Source organism: Bufo gargarizans, chromosome 8 (genome assembly GCF_014858855.1).
Source record: "Bufo gargarizans isolate SCDJY-AF-19 chromosome 8, ASM1485885v1, whole genome shotgun sequence".
In the NCBI taxonomy this organism is placed as follows: Eukaryota; Metazoa; Chordata; class Amphibia; order Anura; family Bufonidae; genus Bufo; species Bufo gargarizans.
The window spans coordinates 71,492,437-71,513,402 of record NC_058087.1 but is presented as its reverse complement, the minus strand read 5'-3'; positions in this window follow the sequence as shown (position 1 = coordinate 71,513,402).

Genomic DNA, 20,966 nt, shown 5'->3' with positions numbered 1-20,966 from the left:
TCATGCACTATGTATTCCAAATGGCTATGTATGGAAAACAAACAGTTAACACTGGCCGTTTTACACCAGTTTCTAGGGTGATGTGCTGGTTCAACACCCTGGTTAGTATAAGTTTTAGATGACCAGATTTACAGACAAGACCTCTATGTGTGAACTCTTGCCATGTAGGTACAAAGAGAAGCCTCATCTAGGAAAAGCTGAGACTTAAAAGTTGAGAACAACTTAACTGAAAGACTACCCCTGAGGGAAAGAGAACAGATATCCACAGAAGGTTTATGAACATCAAGGCTGTGCTCTGGATTCAGACAGTAAGGTAGTGCACGTTTATGGCATTAAGACTTTACTGCTTGTAGAAAGGGTTCATTGCCTCTGGAACACAAATTCTGAGACAGACTAGCCATTGGAATCTAGGATCTGCACGCAAAAGACTGGGAATTGCAAAAAGAATGGAAATGTACAAAAAATTATAGGTTACACATTTCTTAAAGAGATAGAAAGAGGTTGAAAACACTTCCTGGAAGAAGATACACTTGAGTAGAGAATATCTTTTGATTGTGTGGTGAGGAACAAGAAAATCAAGACAGTTTTGCTCATTTGTAGGAGAAAAATTACTTTGTTGTCCAGATAGCGATGTGATGTAAGAAACAAGGCTAAATAGCAGAGATGCTCAGTCATAGGCTGAGCAATCTTCTTTCACCTTTAGAGTTTCTCTGTCTGGGACTGAAAGTCTTGTGTCTCTGTTTAGTAGAGCCAAAGATGTTGGTCCCCAAGGTGTTAAAGCTCGGATCGTTTTTGGGTCTAGCTAAGTCCTTGATGAACTTACAGAAGAATGAAAATGGTGGAAAGGAAACGCGATGTTGCTCCTTGTATTTTGAACCTGCTGTTGCCCATTAATCTTGAACATTGAGGGGAAATTTCTCCATGATCAGGCCCACACCATGGGAGGTATCAAGAAAGTTGAGACCTGGTAGCTGTGGGTCTCCCTTGATTTCAAACTCAAGAAGAAGGTTGCTTAATTCCTGGAACCCTCGGCAGTCTGTATTGGATAATTCAGGAAAGTCGTATAGTCGTTTAAATAAGGCACGTTCAACTACTTCATTTATGTCTGCTCTGATCTATCCCATGCGAGACGAAGGCCTTTGACTGGTTCGTAGATATGAATGGTTTTGAATCTTTTAACACAGTTTGATGACCATGGACCTAGCCACCTAATTAGTAAATCAAGTTCTTGCATAGGCAGAACACCAAGGGTTCGAACTGTTGTCTTGAAGGTGGCCTTCCAACTTCTATAATTCTCTGGGAGATCATCAAAGTTCTAGTACTGGCTAGTACAAAGGCTAGTACTGATGAGGTCACTGAGGGTGAGGTACTTAGCGATATCTGATGCGTCATTTCTTTCCTGCATCATGGCAATGGGAACTTCTCCCCCGCTGGTGTTATTGGCACCATCTGATACCCAATGTTTGGGGTTTGGAAGATAGAATTGAGTGGCAGCTGGGTTGAGCTTAAGTGAAGGCTTCACATCTGGTAATCTTGGCGCCAGCATCTTGGTCGCTATGCAACTAGTCTTAGGAGGGTTTAATGTGATTTGATGAGCTTGAAGTGGCTTGGTCTCTAATGGCGCCTGATATACTGTGTAAGGTGGCAGAGGTTTGAAAGAAAGAGAAATGTCCACTGGACTGGGGTCAACTGTATAGTTATTGGCTGCCTCTTTTTCTACACGCATGAGTTCAGCAGGCTGGAGTGCAGAGGCTGAATCTTCTGGTGCACGTGCATTGACTTTGCTTTGTTTTAGGATGAATTGCAGGGTACGCCTTTCTGAGTCATTAGATATCTTGGACATAGGACGATAAGCTTCCTCTTCTTCAGCAGCTTCTTCTAGAACTCTGAGTTCAGCCATTGCTACTGCTTCTTCCCTTTCCTTCTGAAGGACCTCCAACTCAGCTTCGGCCTTGGCTTTGGTCGCTTGCGCTTGAGCCAGTATAGCTGCTTGATTAGCTTGAGATTGGGCTTGTGTCTCTGCAACTTGTGCCTTGATGGCTGCTTCCTTTCTAATGCAGTGAGCTTGTACCTTCGCTGCTTCCGCTTTTGCGCGTGCTAATACCTGTGAGTTACTCAGCGAATAGTGCTGTGAGTGAGACCTTAGCGATAAGGACTGAGCAAAAAATTTAGTGGAACGGAATGAAGCGTTAGAGTGCCTTGAAAAGTTAGAATGACGGGATGCAGTTTCATATTGTTGTGATATCTTGTCCTCTAGCATTGACTTGACTGCCAGAAATCTGCTATATCTTTCATCATTAAGTTCAGTGTGGGTCTTTAATTCTAGGATGAAGTCGAGACTTGATAACAGAGAAGAATATTTTTTAGGCAGTCACTTTCATAGGTCTTATTCAATTTTGTACATATGGCCTTTAATTGATCTTCATTATAGCCTGATCCATGTGCTGCATCCATACATTGCTTAGTTTTTTCCCACAAGTGGATAAGTTATTACATATATCAATTTTGTTAGTTAGAAGGGCCTCTTTCATTTTTAATAAGTAACATAATAGTAGTACATAAGGCCGAAAAAAGACACCTGTCCATCCAGTTTGGCCTGTCATCCTGCAAGTTGATCCAGAGGAAGGCAAAAAAAAAAAAAAAACTGAGGTAGAAGCCAATTTTCTTGGAAATCCTTTTAGCTGTGTCTCCCATTTCCATTTGTTGCACAGCCGCTACCTCTAGTGGTTAGTTCAGTCTTTTAGTAGTTTACAATGTTGGCCGGGTACCAGAAAGGCAGTCACATGACCTCCTACTGCAGGTGGTGTTTTGAGTTAAGCCTTGCAATGCATCAATATGATGGGCTCTGCCCAGTAACTTGATAGCAGGCAGATGATATTTGCCTCAGAAAAACAGGGCTGAATGCAGTTCTTTGCCTGCATGAAAACTGCAATTGCTAGAAGCTTCTGCGATCCTCAGTGAATGCAGTGCAGAGCAGGATATGATGAAGAAGTCTTACACAAGTGGTGCAATTACCCTCCACTGGAGCAAGCAGGAGACTAATGATGATGTCTTATTACTTGGAGGAGGGGAATATTCTATCCTTAGAAAGAGAAGGAGAGTACTAAGGCAATTCTTTTACTGTGGCATTTCAAAAGTCAGCTATATACAATCACGCACCTGTGTAGAGCAACCTCTATGTGCACGGGAGTGACTTGTTGACTTTGACTTTCTCCACTTACAGCTTACGCATCAGACACCCAGACGTTAATCAAGTAGCCTTTTAATCCAGAGATTGTATTACAAGATGTTGCACGGTAATCCAGATGGTAAAAGAATTATGCCAACAATAACTCCTAGCTCAGAAGATGGATACTGCTACTCAGACAGCTGAGCACACTATGAGCAAGGCATCACTGGGAAAACAGGGAGTGGCTAGGCTAAACTCTAACAAGAAGCTTGAAAATGGGGGGGGGGGGGGGGTTATGCATACATAAAATAGTTACTAAATGTAATCATGAATATTTTTTATTGGAAACATTGTTTTAATAAGTAGTAGTTAGGGAACAGGGTAGGCAACAATGCAGCCCTGTGTTCCACCACACCACTGTCCCTACCTACTTTCACGATCCATCCTAAGTGACAGCCCACAACTGGACAGCAGTCCCTTCTTAACTAAGTGCCTGGGCCTAAACCAAATGGGAAAAGAGAAGAGGTGAAAATCAGACAGGCAAAACCAGGAACGGTTCAGGATCCAAAATCAGATACAAAACTAAGAGGAAATGTCAAAGATGAAGTCAGCAGGCAAAGACAAAGTATCAGAGTCAAATATCAGGAGGTCACTTTAGAGGCAAAATCAGTAACCAGAAGCAATATGAAAGTTAGCAGGCAAAGGTCAGTAATCCAGAGTAGCAAACACACAGCAAACTAGTGAGGTTCAAAAAACCAATTTCAGGCACTTGTGGCCAGCATTTACCTGTTCAAAGAGGTTATCCTGGAAAAGGTAATGCGTTATCCTCAGGATAGGTCATCATTACCATATCAGCATGGGTCTCGGCATCCCAGCCGATCAGCTTTTTCTGGGAGCCACTGCACTCAACGAAGCTATGGCGAGCAATTCAGGCTTCCGACAGCTTTTCAAGGACAGCGATGTACATCATATAATGGCAGTGCTTGGTTTTGCAACTCAGTTCCATTGACTTGAATGGGACTGAGCTGCAACTAGGCCATGTGACTGATGTACAGTGATGTCACTGGCCTAAGAAGAGGCTTTAGCACTCATGTCCTCTTCTAACAGCTGATCAGAGGGGGGGTCGAGGGGGCCGCACTCCCACAGATCTGATACTGATGACCTATTCTGAGGATGTCATAAATATATTTTCCTGGATAACCCCTTTAAATAGCCTGCCTCAGGAGGCATATGACGCCAGCACAGGTCCTGATTGGTCCAGCATTGTAGCTCTCTGATAGGTTGAGCAGCCCCACTGTCAGCGGGGCTAGTTACCGTAGCGACAGAGCAATGCCTGTGCCACCGCCATATTGCGGTCGGACTCGCTACAGGAGCGTAGACACATAACTAAGTGACAGATATTGTTTGTGTAACTATAGTCACCAATTGTATCAGGTCGCAAAAGATGTTCTTCTTGCTTTATACGTGATAATATCTCTATAAATCTAAATGTTTTGTGGTCCAATATACAAAAAAATTACTATTATGGGCTTTAATACTATAAATTTGCTTTAATATCACTTCTTAATGTCAATGATGCTTTGATAATATAATTAATATATTACAAATAATTACCTCTCCTGACCTGTTCAGCTAATAAGGGGTTAACCAGGTCACTACGTCTCTGCCTACAGGGGCACATGGGATGCTTTAGAGCAGCTGGTGGAATTTAGTAGCATTCTGCTCCAGTGCCCTTGTGTTCTAGGGCTTGAAATTGATTTTCTTCTCTTGGCACATGGAGAGTCAGGCTAAGCTCCCTGCCCCAAACTCCAGCACCACGGTCCTGGCATTCAGCATATAAACACATCATAGTATCCAGATCCTACTGTGACTACTGTAAACATGTTAGCCACTCATCCTTGGAAAGAGAGAGACATCCTAAGGGAACACATTACTATCCAGACCAGGGTCATTTATACAATAAAAGTGTAAAACATCCGGCATCACAAATTCAATTGACAGCTTTCCCACACATTTTCCTTCTAGGCATTTGCACTGAAAAGCATAGCATCTGCGAAGAAGAAAAAGATCACAATTTACAGAAGTGGCATGGGAGTGAAAAATAAAGTGGAGCATCTTATGAGTTAAAATGAGTCTGGGAAATTTCAAAATGTAATTTTATAGTTTTTTCTTTTTTCTCTAAACTCCTGCATTATGACGTTACATATATCAGTCATGTGACGGCTGTAGCCATTAGTTTTCTTCAGCGTGCTGCTTGCATGTATGGCTCTTGAATGGTATATCTGACGTCACTGGTGTAAGACTGGCAGGGACCACTAAAACGGAAGCAAGTCAAGTAATGCTTATTTTCTTATATTTCTTTACAGTCTTACATTTTCTTATATTTTTATATTTCTTCCATTTTACCCACGAGCTGTCTTCTTCCATAAACGGTTGCACCATCTTTACCAGTAATAATTTCAATTTAAACCAGTATTCTGTTCCTTACCCAAAAGCCACTAAAGGTTATATATATTACCTCTTATCTCCACCGATTCTATTTTATTACCTTTGCCATCTGCCGTGGCCATCCAGACAAGCACTTTCCATATTCCAAGTTAGGACACTACATATTGTATACAGAATCCACTACAGGGGAAATGAAAGGCAAGCTTGAGGACTTACCTCTGTATGCTCCAGTGCCATCTCTTCTACCAGACAGCTGCTGCAATAAGTCTTGTGGTGAGATTTGTGCGGGTGATAGATGGTAAATGTGCAGAACACAAGGACATTTGTCCAATCACAATGGCAGCAGAATTAAAGTGGCATTTACACTAGTATTTACACTAGTTTACACTAGTTTGGTTTGCACTTTTTGTCCTTTCTATTTATTTTCAAATTGTTTTGGTTGATCTAGTAGAACATAAACAAGGGAAACCAATACAAATGGAGGAGGGTTTAGTGGATGGGGGGGGGGGGGGTCTTGGGGAAAGTCTGAGGGGAAGAGGATGAAGGGTAATGTAGAAAAGTAATATATCTCCTTCCCTCACTTCCTACACTAGCACTAAAGAATAGCATACATATTTCAAAATGAGCAAAGGCTTTATTCCATAAAACCTCTAAACCTTTTCCACGGTCCCCAAATATCTAAGAAACGTTGAGGTGTTCTGGCATCCCATAGATCGATAGATCTGGTCACATTTCTGAAACCAGTGTTCTAATGATGGAGGATCCGTTTTCCGCCAGTATACAGCTATGAGAAGACGGGCAGATGCTAGGAGAGCCTTACACAACGTTTGTACCTCTTTTGATTTTGAACTGCCAACTTTCCCCCATAGCCCAAAAAGACACATCTTAGGCGATGCCAGCACATTTACTTAGCAAACTTGGGAAAGTATTTTACATATCTCTTGCCAATAGGTTTGTACTTTATTACACGACCACCAAATATGACTCTGTGTCCCTATAGCACCCTCAAATCTCCAGCAAAAAGAGCTGACTTCTGGGAGCATATTGTGCAAACGTTGTGGTGTATAGTACCATTGTGTAAGGACTTTGTAGCTATTTTCCTGCAATTTTACACACCTAGAGACTTTCACTGGAGCTATTAATACTTTTGGCAATTCCCATTCATCAAACTTTATTGCTAGTTCCTCTTCCCATTTACTAATAAATTTGCATCTATCTGAATTAGTGAAGGAGATAATCGAGGAATACAGCTGAGAAATCTTCCTCTTAGGTTCTAATTTTTGCAAAGCCATTTTCTCAAATATTGTATGGTCTGTGCCTCAAACAGGAGCCCTAGTCAGTTTTTAAGATGTGGTAGCAATGTGATATTTGGAAAATAGTACATTGAGCCAAAGCAGGATGTGATTCTAGTTCTGATAGTGATGGCATATCAGCGTCTGGACACAAGGACAGTATTGACGTTGTGTTATTCTTGTCTCCTTCTCTTACAGTATTCCAGAAACATAAATTTGACTGACACAAAATGTCTCTTACTTGCATGAGTGTTGCATAATTAGGCATCAGTTTCGGAAGCATATTCAATGTATTTGTCCTTATTTAAACTTGAATCTATACTTACCATTTTACATATTTGCTTGGATTCCCTCCTATAGCTCACTCTTGACTCTGCCACCTTACCAACTACTGGCCTACATGACTATGCTCCTTAACCCCCTCTCTCTGTGCTACCCTTACTGCTATTTTTTTTCAATAACATTTAGGCTTTGTTGGCTATACACCAAACATATCTACAGGACTCCAAATATTTTATAGAGACCCAAAAGGTTTCCTTTTGATCTCTGTTCACCTTGTACGCTACTGATAAATGAAAAATAATACCTGGCCTCAACAAAGTTCACAGGACAGCTGTGACAGTGCCTTGTGCCATCATGTATAGTGCAGAGAAAAACAGGACTAACAACAGGTGCCATTGTGTGGGGCACCATTAGCTACCTACTGCCTTTTTATGACTCACTTAGGAGATGTGATGTTCCGACAAGATAAAGCCTGCCCACACAATGACCACGCTGCACAACATGCACTTTGGATTATCCAACAGCTCCACTGGTCAGCTCAAGTGGCGAGCACCAGAAGGGCAGTTGAAGCTGGTATGGTGGAACGTGCATTAGTTCCCCCGTCGCAGCCACCGCACAGACAGGCCCGTAGAGCCCCTAGAGTCCCTGAGGTGCTGTCAAAACCCTGATTGGCAGCCCCCAACTTCAGCCGCACCAGTAGTTCCCCCTTTCACCGCCCAGTCTGGAGTTCGGGTTGAGACAGCTCAGATAGGATCGGCACAGTTTTTTAGCTGTTATTGACTGCAGAGCTCTTTTAACTTAGTCGTAGCAGAAACAAACCGGTATGCCACTCAATTTATAGCCGCCAACCCGGGAAGCTTTTATGCCCAGTCTTTCCGTCCAAGTCCAAGTTTCCGAATTTAAAACTTTTCTGGGCCTTCTCCTCAACATGGGCCTGACAAAAAAGCATGAATTGCGGTCATATTGGTCCACGAACCCAATTCATCACATGCCCATGTTCTCTGCTGCCATGTCCAGGACACGATTTGAGACCATCCTGCGTTTCCTGCACTTTAGTGACAACAGCACCTCTCGTCCCAGAGGCCACCCAGCTTTTGACCGGCTCCACAAAATTCGGCCCCTCATAGACCACTTTAACACCAAATTTTCACATTTTGTATACCCCTGAGCAAAACATCTGCATAGACGAGTCCCTGATACATTTTACCGGGCGCCTTGGCTTCAAACAATACACCCCAAACAAGCGTGCCCGGTATGGGGTCAAATTGTATAAGCTCTGTGAAAGGGCCACAGGCTATACGCACAAATTTCAAGTCTATGAGGGTAAAGATCAGACCCTGGAGCCGGTCCGTTGCCCTGACTACCTGGGGAGCAGTGGGAAGACAGTCTGGGACTTGGTGTCACCCTTATTTGGCAAGGGGTACCATCTTTATGTGGACAATTTCTACACAAGTGTGCCCCTCTTCAGGCATTTGTTTCTAGAACAGATTGGCTGCTGTGGCACCGCGCGACCTAGTCCCCGGGGCTTCCCCCAATGGCTCGTTACCACCCATCTTGCAAGGGGGGAGAGGGTTGCCTTGTGCAACAAAGAACTGCTCGCGGTGAAATGGACAGACAAGCATGACGTTTACATGCTCTCTTCCATTCACGCAGACACGACAATCGAAATTAAACGAGCAACTGGAGTCATTGAAAAGCCCCTCTGTGTCCACAACTATAATTCGCTCATGGGAGGGGTGGACTTCAATGACCAGATGTTGGCTCCTTATTTATTCTCCCGCAGGACCAGACACTGGTATAAGAAGGTGTCTGTATACCTAATTCAATTGGTGATGTACAATAGTTTTGTTCTCTACAGTGAGCCTGGGAGAGCAGGATCCTTCCTCAAATTTCAGGAAGAGATCATCGAGAACCTCCTGTATCCAGGAGGTTCCGTGGCCCCAACCACCAGTGTAGTGAGCCGTCTACACGAGCGACATTTCCCTAATGTCGTTGCTGGTACCTCAAACCAAGCGCCACTCCAAAAAAATTGATGTGTCTGTAGCAGTAGTGGAATAAGGCGTGACACCCGTTATTTCTGTCCTGACTGCCCTGACCACCCTGCCCTATGCTTAGGGGAGTGTTTCCGGAAGTACCACACACAGGTACACTATTAGTATAAGGATTGCGTGACACAGGACAGGCACACAGGGCTCTTGGGCCCTTTCACTCACAGCTGCTGCAAACCTCTCCTTTCACCTGGGAAAAAGAGCATAATGTACTTCACCACATCTCTGGGCGATTTGCGCTTTGCACATTGTCCCATGGGGAAGGAGAGGTTTGTCCTATAAAGGTAAAAAAATAAAAAAATCACAGGTAAGCAAAAAAGTTAATGTTCCAAAAGTTCAATTAAGTTTATAAAAGTTAATGTTCTGTTTCAAATGTTATATAAAGTTAATGTTAATAAATTTATTGCGTCACGGCCTGTTTTTTTTTTTACCTTCTAGGTGGACCAACCGATCGACCAGCTGCAGCACTGATGTGCATTCTGACAGAAGCATTGCGCTGCTGTCAGATTACACAAAAGTCGGTGTATGCAGCGCTGCAAGACGAGATTTCTCCTCTGCAGTAAAAAAGATACGTTTGCCGAGGCTTATGAGCTGAGATGCGGTGTTCATATGCTTTGGCAAACATTTTTTATAAAAAAAATAAAAAATTACGGCAATGATTTATTCATCCACATCGATTGATGTGAATGGAGAAATCGAGTTTGCCAGGGCATACGAGCTGAGTAGGTTTGGATGTTGGGCAGAGCTCCTATGTGCTGGCAGATGGCTTTCCCCTCCTTTTTTTTTTTGCACATTTTTTGGTCAGAAATGTTTTCATTCACATTGATCGATGCGAATGAAGAAATCTGTGCCGTTCATTTTTTCTTTCAGCCCAGAGGCTGAACGGAAAAAAAAAAATCTCATTACCCGTTTGCTCAATATAAGGAGAATAGCAGAAACTCCTAATGCTGGCCATATATGTAATGATTGCAGAGACCCTCAAATGCCAGGGCAGTACAAACACCCCACAAATGACCCCATTTTGGAAAGAAGACACCCCAAGGTATTCGCTGAGGGGCATATTGAGACCATGAAAGATTAAACTTTTTGTCCCAAGTTAGCGGAAAGGGAGACTTTGCGAGAAAAAAAAAATTCCGCTAACTTGTGCCCCAAATTTTTTGGGGAGGAACTCTCTATGTCACTCATGGAATACCTTGGGGTGTCTTCTTTCCAAAATGGGGTCACATGTGGGGTATTTATACTGCCCTGGCATTTTAGGGGACCTAAAGTGTGAGAAGTAATTTGGAATCCAAATGCGTAAAAAATGCCCTGTGAAATCCTAAAGATACTCATTGGAATTTGGGCCCCTTTGTGCACCTAGGCTGCAAAAAATTGTCACACATGTGGTATCGCCGTACTCAGGAGAAGTAGGGCAATGTGTTTTGCGGTGTCTTTTTAGATATACCCATGCTGGGTGAGAGAAATATCTCTCTAAAAGACAACTTTTCCCATTTTTTTTATACAAAGTTGTCATTTGACAGAGATATTTCTCTCACCCAGCATGGGTATATGTAAAAATACATCCCAAAACACATTGCCCTACTTCTCCTGAGTACGGCGATACCACATGTGTGACACTTTTTTGCAGTCAAGATGCGCAAAGGGGCCCAAATTCCAATGAGTATTTTCAGGATTTCACAGGGCATTTTTACGCATTTGGATTCCAAACTACTTCTCACGCTTTAGGGCCCCTAAAATGCCAGGGCAGTATAAATACCCCAAGGTATTCCGTGAGGGGTATGGTTAGTTCATGTAAAAAAAAAAAATGTGTCACAAGTTAGTGGAATATGAGACTTTATTTTTTTATTTTTTTATTACAATCATTTTCCGCTAACTTGTGACAAAAAAAAAAACTTTCATGAACTCACTATGCCCATCAGCGAATACCTTAGGGGGTCTACTTTCCGAAATGGGGTCATTTGTGGGGTGTTTCCACTGTCTGGGCATTGTAGAATCTCAGGAAACATGACAGGTGCTCAGAAAGTCAGAGCTGCTTCAAAATGCAAAAATTCACATTTTTGTACCATAGTTTGTAAACGCTATAACTTTTGCGCAAACCAATAAAGATACACTTATTTTTTTATCAAAGACATGTAGAACAATACATTTAGAGAAAATTTTATGTAGAAATGTAGTTTTATTTGAAAAATTTTACAACTGAAAGTGAAAAATGTCATTTTTTTGCCAAAATTTAGATCAATTTCGAATAATAACAAAAAAAGTTAAAATGTCAGCAGCAATGAAATACCACCAAATGAAAGCTCTATTAGTGAGAAGAAAAGGAGGTAAAATTTATTTGGGTGGTAAGTTGTATGACCGAGCAATAAACCATGAAAGTAGTGTAGTGCAGAATTGTAAAATGTTGTCTGGTCATTAACTACCTCAGCTCCCCTAGCTTAAACCCCCTTAATGACCAGACCACTTTTTACAATTCTGTACTACACTACTTTCACGGAATCTTCTATGAACTCGCCATGCCCCTCAAAAGTGATCTTTTTATAGCACCGCAGCGATTTTACGGTGTTTTTGCAGTGATCAGAAAAAAAAAATCTGTAACTGCGGTGGGGCGGACTGAACGCAAGTGTGCGCACAAGATCAGGCCTGATCGGGCGAACACTGCATTTTTTGTAGGGCCTATAGAGCAATTGCGGACAAGAAAAGGCATTTTCTATATAGTTCTGGCAATGTGCGGATCCGTAAAATGCAGAAAGCACATTGCCGGTGTCCGTGTTTGGCAGATCCGCTGTGTCCGTGTTTTTGCAGATCCGCAAAACACATACGGACGTCTGAATGGAGCCTTACAGGGGGGTGATCAATGACAGGGGGTGATCAGGGAGTCTATATGGGGTGATTAGGGGTTAATAAGGGGTTAATAAGTAACAGGGGGGTGGGGGGTGTAGTGTAGTGGTGTTTGGTGCTACTTACAGAGCTACCTGTGTCCTCTGGTGGTTGATCCAAGCAAAAGGGACCACCAGAGTACCAGGTAGTAGGTATATCAGACGCTGTTAACAAAACAGCGTCTGATATACCTTTCAAGGGTTAAAAAAATCGCATCTACAGCCTGCCATCGAATGATCGCCGCTGGCAGGCTGTAGATGTACTCGTTTACCTGCCGTTTCCTGTGAACGCACGCTCCTGTGTGCGCGCGTTCACAGGAAATCTCGCATCTCGCAAGATGACGCGCCAGCGCGTCGAAGAGTAATAAACCAGCCGCCTCCGGACCGCAATCCTGTGTTAGGCGGTCCGGAGGCGGTTAAGGGGGTTTAAGCTAGGGGAGCTGAGGTGGTTACATCAAGTTCTTGTCAAGTGACTGGTCCATTGTCAATGCACCAACCTAGAAGCATGTGACTAATAATCTGTACATGAATCAAAGTCCCTTTCTGATATTGTTTTCTGCTCTGCTTTCCATATTGTGCAGTCTTTCTTTAAATGTCCCTGTTTGTTACATCTGAAACATGCTCTTGTTTCCTTTTTGTAATACCTTGTCTCTGTAGTTTGAAGAGATATTCCGCTGTCACTCTCTTTAGAGATCTGCATGCATGTTTTCCTTTCTTCTTTGGTTTTTATCTATCGGTCTGGTTTTCACAAATTGCATTGTCAGATCTGCCTCAGGTCTTGTATCAACACGTTGATCAGCACACTGTATTTGTCAGGCAAACTGCACAGCAATATGGTTACAACATGCCCGACTTTAACATCCTCACCAACTGACCTCAGTTGAACAGCCACCACCAGCATTGCGCTTATATGCTTGTGCATGTCCTTTTCTTTGTTATACCTCATTTTGTAGTTTCCTTACCAAACATGCAGCCAGCCAGTCGCAGGGGCAACACGTGAGGTGCACGGTGGACCGATGAGGGGCCAATTGATATAACACACAGTTCATCAGTTTACTCAAGGTTAGCAGAGATGGACAGCACAAAATCCTCCGGGGCACGCTCTGTGGTAGGAAGCATCAGCCAAGATGGTGGTTGAGGTGCCCTTGATGTTAAAGGTGCTTAGGGTGCTTGTTGTGGCTGAGTCCCTTGATGGATTTTGTCGTGACGCCAGTACCATTAATGGTGGTACAACCATAGGTAGTAATAATGAGGTAGACAGTGGTAAGATGCAACTCACAACTTTTTGGATGTCTTTTGGTTGCAGCAGTACAATTATGCAGTCTCTAGATGGTACAGAGTTAATTCTGCAAATCCACTGTTTCTAGGCTTTTTAGGTTTCGTGGTTTTGGAGCAGTGGGTTAGGTGTACCTGGTTCCTTTAGATGTGCTGAATCCTATTCCTTGACTTTCCCTACAAGCTGAATATTTTACACAGAAAAACTCAACTGTCTCTTAGAAGTTTGCTGTGGCTGCCTGAAGCTATAAAACCTCCACCATGCAAAGGTGTCTGTGGCCCTCAATAATGGCTCTTATTACTGATGAATTCTTAGGAAAGCTTGTTTCTTTTCCAGGGAGGCAAACTCTTCTCCTACTGGTCAGGGATGCAAGTCTATAGTCCGGTTACAGAAGGAAAACGCTCTTCTGCCCCTAAACATCTGAGTATCACCTCCTAGCGAAGTTGGCTCCACTCACTAATCTGTGTCATGAAGTCTTCACTCTACCTTTCCTCCCACTAATCTGATCTGACTCCCTCAGATCTGCTCTCTTCTGAACTACATCTTTAGGCTTATTGCACACGACCGTATGTTTTTGCGGTCCGTTTTAAACGGATCCGTTGTTCCGTTTTTTGTTTCCGCGTTGCTTCAGTTTCCGTTCCGTTTCCGTTCCTTATTTTTAAAAAACAATATCCGTATGGTTTCAGTACACGATCCGTTTTTTGCGGATCGCAAACGGAACAAAAAAAAGGTGTGAACATCATTTTAGAACACATCCCCTTTTTCACTCCCCCTATTTAACTTGGTCATGTGCGACTTGTTACTCCAATTTCATCAGCTTGTTGCAGCATTGAGAGCGTACTTGGAATCCTGTGTTTGGCAGACATTGGATTGTGGCTACAATTTTCTGTTGTATCATGGCTGAGGAGGAACTGGTTCTCTTGTGCTGGCTGATTTCTCAGGGACAGGAACAGCAGCCAACTATGCTGAACGTGGAACCGAGGAGGAGGAGGCATTGGGTTCACCCAATTCTCTGTCAGCGGCGCAGGAAGGGTCATTTCCACACGCTGTACATGGATCTGCGACAGCATCCTGAGAAATTTCATGGGTATTGTCGTATGTCTGTGAGCAGCTTTGATTTGTTGTTGGCGTCTCTGCGTCCTGGCCTAACCTACCAGGACACTAATATGAGGTGCTGCATTTCTCCTGAGGAACGGCTCATCGTCACGTTGAGGTATGGATATTTCATATGATTTATATGTTTGTGTGATAGTTTAGATCAGGGGTGCACAACCTGCGGCCCGGGGGCCACATGCGGCCCTTGAAACCATTCTGTGTGGCCCCCAACCATCTGGTAACAGACATGTATGCCTATGTCTTGTGGCTGCTCACATGTATTTTTCATGTAGTTCTCCCATTAGATGGGAGTCCTGGAAGTGTAACTAGACATTAATGTTATATAATGTGTGTTCAATATGCCATAAATACAATATTTCAGTTGTTAATGCACCTTTAAATTTTTATTTCGGCCCTCGTCATTGGATCAGTCTGGCAATGTGCCCCCCAACCAGGAAACGTTGTGCACCCCTGGTTTAGATGCAATGTGATTATGAGTATATATTAGTCTAAAATTGTTGTTGTTAAAGACCAGGCATGCTCAACCTGCGGCCCTCCAGCTGTGGCAAAAGGACAACTCCCAGCATGGCCTACAGCTATCAGCCTACAGTAGGGCATGGTGGGAGTTGTAGTTTTACAACAGCTGGAGGGCCGTAGGTTGAGCATGGCTGTTATAGTATATACTGTATGTGTTGCATGACTGTTTTTATGTTTGTGTCTTCCAGATTTTTGGCTACTGGGAATTCATTTGTATCTCTGCATTTTGAGTTCCTGCTGGGAGTCTCGACTATTTCTCGGATAGTTCATCAAACCAGTGATTTGATTTGGCAGCAACTCCGGGGAGTGGTGATGCCAGAGCCCAAGGCTGAGGATTGGATCCGAATTGCTGATGGTTTTTATGTAGATGCGCAGTTTCCTAACTGCATTGGAGCACTGGATGGCAAACACATACGTGTTAAGAAGCCGCCTCACTCAGGGTCCCGGTACTACAATTATAAACAGTATTTTTCTGTTGTGCTAATGGCCTTGGCTGACAGTACGTACAAGTTTGTAATTGTGGATATTGGGGCCTATGGGAGCACTGCAGATGCGCGCATTTTCAGTTCTTCTAGAATGGGTGATCGGCTTCAAGCCAACCAGCTTTCACTCCCAGAGCCCAGAATGCTGCCAGGTTCTGCGGGACCACCGGCTCCATTTATTATTGTGGCTGATGAAGGGTTTGCTTTGACACCCCATGTCATGCGGCCCTTCCCCAGACGCAACCTGGATGACAGCCGACGTATATTTAACTATCGGCTGAGTCGAGCCCGTCGGTATGTTGAGTGTGCGTTTGGAATACTCTCACAGAAGTGGAGAGTATTACTGTCATCCTTACAGATGGCACCGGAGAATGCCACCAAGGTTATTCAAGCGTGTGTGATCCTGCATAACTTTGTCAGGATTCATGATGGTCCCTCAGAAGTTGATGAATTGGAACCTGGTACGTCTTCTTCATCCGGAGGATTGGACCAGACCCTTCATGGACGACCTGGAACTGCAGGGATTGCAGTTCGGACTCTCTATGAACAATATTTTTCAAGTCCTGAGGGAGCATTGCCGTGGCAGATGGATGTAGTGCATGGCAGATAATGAATTGTCTGGACTCTGGTCATCTTAGTATTTATTATTTTCCAGTGTATATTTTTGGGTGGGTGGGGGTGGGGGTTTATGTAGATAGTGTAGGACTCACAAGACAAAGAGGACCCTTGACGTGGGCTTGTGGGCTGGGGTTCCAATGTAGTCAATTAAAAAAATAACACTATGTAGTAAATCATGTTCGATGAGAACATATTTATTTGTAAAAATGTTTTTTTTTTGGTCTACATTAACCCTCTAATACCTCATTATCCTTACATATTTATTACATATGTATTGTGTGTTGAGATTGCCTAGTCTTTATCTACATTTAACATTTTTTTTACATTCTTTATCCCTGCAGAGCGCTTTAAAGACGCTGTCCATTGTCCTGCCATTGGAGGTTATCCCAGCACTTGGAAGATTTAGCTTTGTAATACAATTTGCATATATATGTTTGTGGTTTACTACAGGAATGTCCACACCGCAGCACTCAAGCTGTAGAAAAAGTTATTTTCCTGCATGTGTGGACAAACAACAGCTATTCAGACAGGCAGGGTGTTTTGAGTTTTTTAATAGCTGTAGTGTGACAGGTTGAGCATAGCTGTCTAAAAGTATACGTACTTCCCAATTTCTCATTAATGTACAAAATAAATACTATATATGTGTATTCTATTCCTATTCTTCTTATATGTCAATAAAGTTTGTCATGTTGTAATATTGGTATGTATGTGCAATATGAAATAAAAGTCGACACATAGATTTTTGATTCATAAAGTATGTTATTAAATTAAAATATAAATTAAAATATACACAAAAGGCTTAACAATCAGCCCAGATTAGAAACATAGAAACATAGAAACATAGAATGTGTCGGCAGATAAGAACCATTTGGCCCATCTAGTCTGCCCAATATATCTGAATCCTATGAATAGCCCCGGCCCTATCTTATATGAAGGATGGCCTTATGCCTATCCCATGCATGCTTAAACTCCTTCACTGTATTTGCAGCTACCACTTCTGCAGGAAGGCTATTCCATGCATCCACTACCCTCTCAGTAAAGTAATACTTCCTTATATTACTTTTAAACCTTTGCCCCTCTAATTTAAAACTGTGTCCTCTTGTGGTAGTTTTTCTTCTTTTAAATATGCTCTCCTCCTTTACCGAGTTGATTCCCTTTATGTATTTAAAAGTTTCTATCATATCCCCTCGGTCTCTTCTTTCTTCCAAGCTATACATATTAAGGTCTTTTAACCTTTCCTGGTAAGTTTTATCCTGCAATCCATGGACCAGTTTAGTAGCTCTTCTCTGAACTCTCTCTAGAGTATCTATATCCTTCTGGAGATATGGCCTCCAGTACTGCGCACAATACTCCAAGTGAGGTCTCACCAGTGTTCTGTACAGCGGCATAAGCACTTCACTCTTTCTACTGCTTATACCTCTCCCTATACATCCAAGCATTCTGCTTGCATTTCGTGCTGCTTTATTACATTGTCTTCCCACCTTTAAGTCTTCTGAAATAATTACTCCTAAATCCCTTTCCTCAGATACTGAGGTCAGGACTGTGTCGAATATTCTATATTCTGCCCTTGGGTTTTTACGCCCCAGGTGCATTATCTTGCACTTATCCACATTAAATTTCAGTTGCCAGAGTTCTGACCATTCTTCTAGTTTTCCTAAGTCCTTTTCCATTTGGCGTTTCCCTCCAGGAACATCAACCCTGTTACATATCTTTGTGTCATCAGCAAAAAGACAAACCTTACCATCGAGGCCTTTTGCAATATCACTTATGAAGATATTAAACAAAATTGGTCCCAGTACAGATCCCTGTGGAACCCCACTGGTAACATGACCTTGTTTTGAATGTTCTCCATTGACTACAACCCTCTGTTGCCTGTCACTCAGCCACTGCCTAATCCACTCAACAATATGGGAGTCCATGCTCAATGACTGCAGTTTATTGATAAGTCTTCTATGTGTAGTTATTACTCAAACGTTAACATAACATTAAAGATCCATTAGCTCCCTCAAATATAACCCCGGACCAGTTTGACGAGGGCCAGCAACATTACTTGCACCGGTGTTACTCATTGTGGGCCCTGGATATTGTGGCCGTGGCATCAACTGTGACTCTTGGGAATAAAGAGGCTGTGAATATGAGGGTGGCCTAGGAGGTGGTTGGACCATACTGGGCCCAGATTGGGTTTCTTTTGCTAACCTAAATGCACGTTGCTTCAGGTTTTCCACCCAACTCACCAGTTCATGGGGATCAAGTGGCGTTTTTAAAATTGTCGCCACTGACCCCATGATGTCAATAAATATTGTTTGTTTGTATGAATCAAGATCTTCAATAAGAGGAGCAAGACCACAGAGCATCCGCTCCTCCTTTCCTTCCGCCCGTCTCTGCCTCAAATAGTCAAGCACCTGATTTTGAACCAGGGCTTGAGTATTTGAGGCAGAGACGGCAGTGTTAGTTGGCCCCCTTCTCCGCCGTGGCTGCCTTCTTCTTGTCTCAGGGATTGACTGAATTGCAGCCGAAGGACCCTCCAAAGCTGAAGACTCCTCCCTCTCTTGCAGCAGCACTGGTTGGGGCTCGTCATCCGCAGTAAGTGTGGAGTCTAGGGGATGCGCACCAGCATCTTCATCACTGTTGGTGCTGCTATGATCTCCCTCTTGCTCTAGGCTGTCAACGGTCCTGTGGAATGAGAGATAATTGCAATCAAGGAAAGTGTCTAAATGAAGGGTATAGACAGAAATTAAAACATTTACTATACACACTGGAACAGAGTCTTCCATGATAATTATAATTAATGTTGACAGTATTTATAGTACTGGTTGTCTATATCTAAAAATGAAGAAATATGTATTAAAAAGCAACTTTATTGGTTGACAAAATGGGCTTCCAAAGTTATGATTTGGGTTTGTGAAAAAATAAAAGGGTGCTGCGCTGACCTGAGGCCAATCGGAAAAGGCACAGACAACACCGAGCGCGTGAAGGTACGTATCCAAACAAAGAGAAGAGAAAGTCCAGCTTCAAAGTTAATAAGTGGTATCTTTAATAATTCAGTGCACTAGAAACCTAAGGCATTCAAAGTCTACGCGTTTCGGATCCTACAATATTGATCCTTTTCTCCTCATAAACAAATGTCATGAGTAAAAGGATCAATATTGTAGTATCCATAACGCGTAGACTTGGATTGCCTTTGTTTTTGAGTGCACTAAATTAGTAAAGACACCACTTAAATTAATTTGGAAGCTGGACTTTATCTTCTCATTGTTCATATTCATGTTTCAAGTATGGGAAAAAGACATTACAACAATTTGAAATAGTATTTTTCGTCTATGGTTCACATGAGCCATGTGAAGCATTGCAGTGGCCAATGTCTGTTTCATTCCTGCCAGTGATGTAATGTCCTTGTCCACACTATATGCTAGACCCTGACTTCTGCATTGCAATGTGGCTGACCTTTTTTTTAAATAAGGACCAGCACTGATTTGTGCTGGTAACGTCAAGAGGGAAAAAAAAGAGATGTAAGTATTCTTCTAGCAGGGTGTGTAGAAGGGCCGATTTTTGACCGCAGAGAACTAAGTGTACCATGCATGTGCAAACAAAAAATAAGTTTTCAGCATAGCATAGCACAAACCATTACTTCTATGCTGGTATATAAATGATTACCAAAAAACAAAAGTACGATTATTTTCTTTGGCACAAACATTACAAGCGAGAAAATAATTACAGTGGTTACTCACGGCCTAAGATCCAACACGGGTTTGAGAAAGTGCAATTGGTTGGTATAGAGATAGGGTTTTTTACGGTGTCCACCATCTCCACTTTTGCCAAGTCCCTGGACACGTTCACGCCGGTATTGGTCCCGGCACGATTGCCAGCGGGTTTTGACACGTAGTACTGTAGAAAAGTAACCAAACAAAAATTCGATCAGAATAAATCAATACAAACTTATCAATGTACATGTTAACCAAGGCTTACTACCACATGCTATAACATTGTAGTTTCTAAACTAGTTCCGTGCATTGACATAAAAATCTGGGTCATCTATAGACAGGTTCTATATTCAGTTTTTTGGCCACATACATTTAATGGGCCTGTAAACACAATTGCCAAATATTTACATGACAAAGGTGTTTCCTGATACCATTTCTAATAAATGTCAATACATGAGGCCTAAACACTTTAGCATATATGTATTTTACATAATACATAATCCGAATCTGGCTCAATCATTTATTGAACATGAAAAAAATTTCAATATGTTGATCTTCAGCTGATTCAAAAATACAACTACAAATTATCAGCCTACAGCAGGCCATGCTGGGAACTGTAGTTTGAGAAAAGCACGAGAGACACCGGCGGACAAGGTTGCTGACATAACAAAACTATCTAGTGCTATGGAAGGTGATAGTTACCAAAAAAAAGGGTTTGACAAAAGTGCACCTTCATTACAACAGAGCCGATTTTCCTGTATTCACATATAAACACACCAGTGCATCAGAGTTTTGACATAAATCGAATAAACATTTTCTAAAGAAGCACACATGCCCGCATGGGTAGGCTTACCTAATCTGCGCCTTTTCGACGAATTGCCCTTCTCCCATTCTCTCGCCAGCATCTCTTTTGTAATCTCCTCCCAGGCACGCTCCTTCATAATGCGATCATGGTACAGATCTTGTCTGGTGTCCCACAGCTGGGGATGCTCCTGTATGAGGGTGATGAGCTTGCCAACATCCATCTTGTGGCTTTGCAGGAAAGTCAGACAGCGTGGGGGTGGGTTATTAACCTGCACATGTGCTCACTTCCTCGATTGTAAACACAGAACACATGGCCACAGTGGGAAGGGCCGAGCATC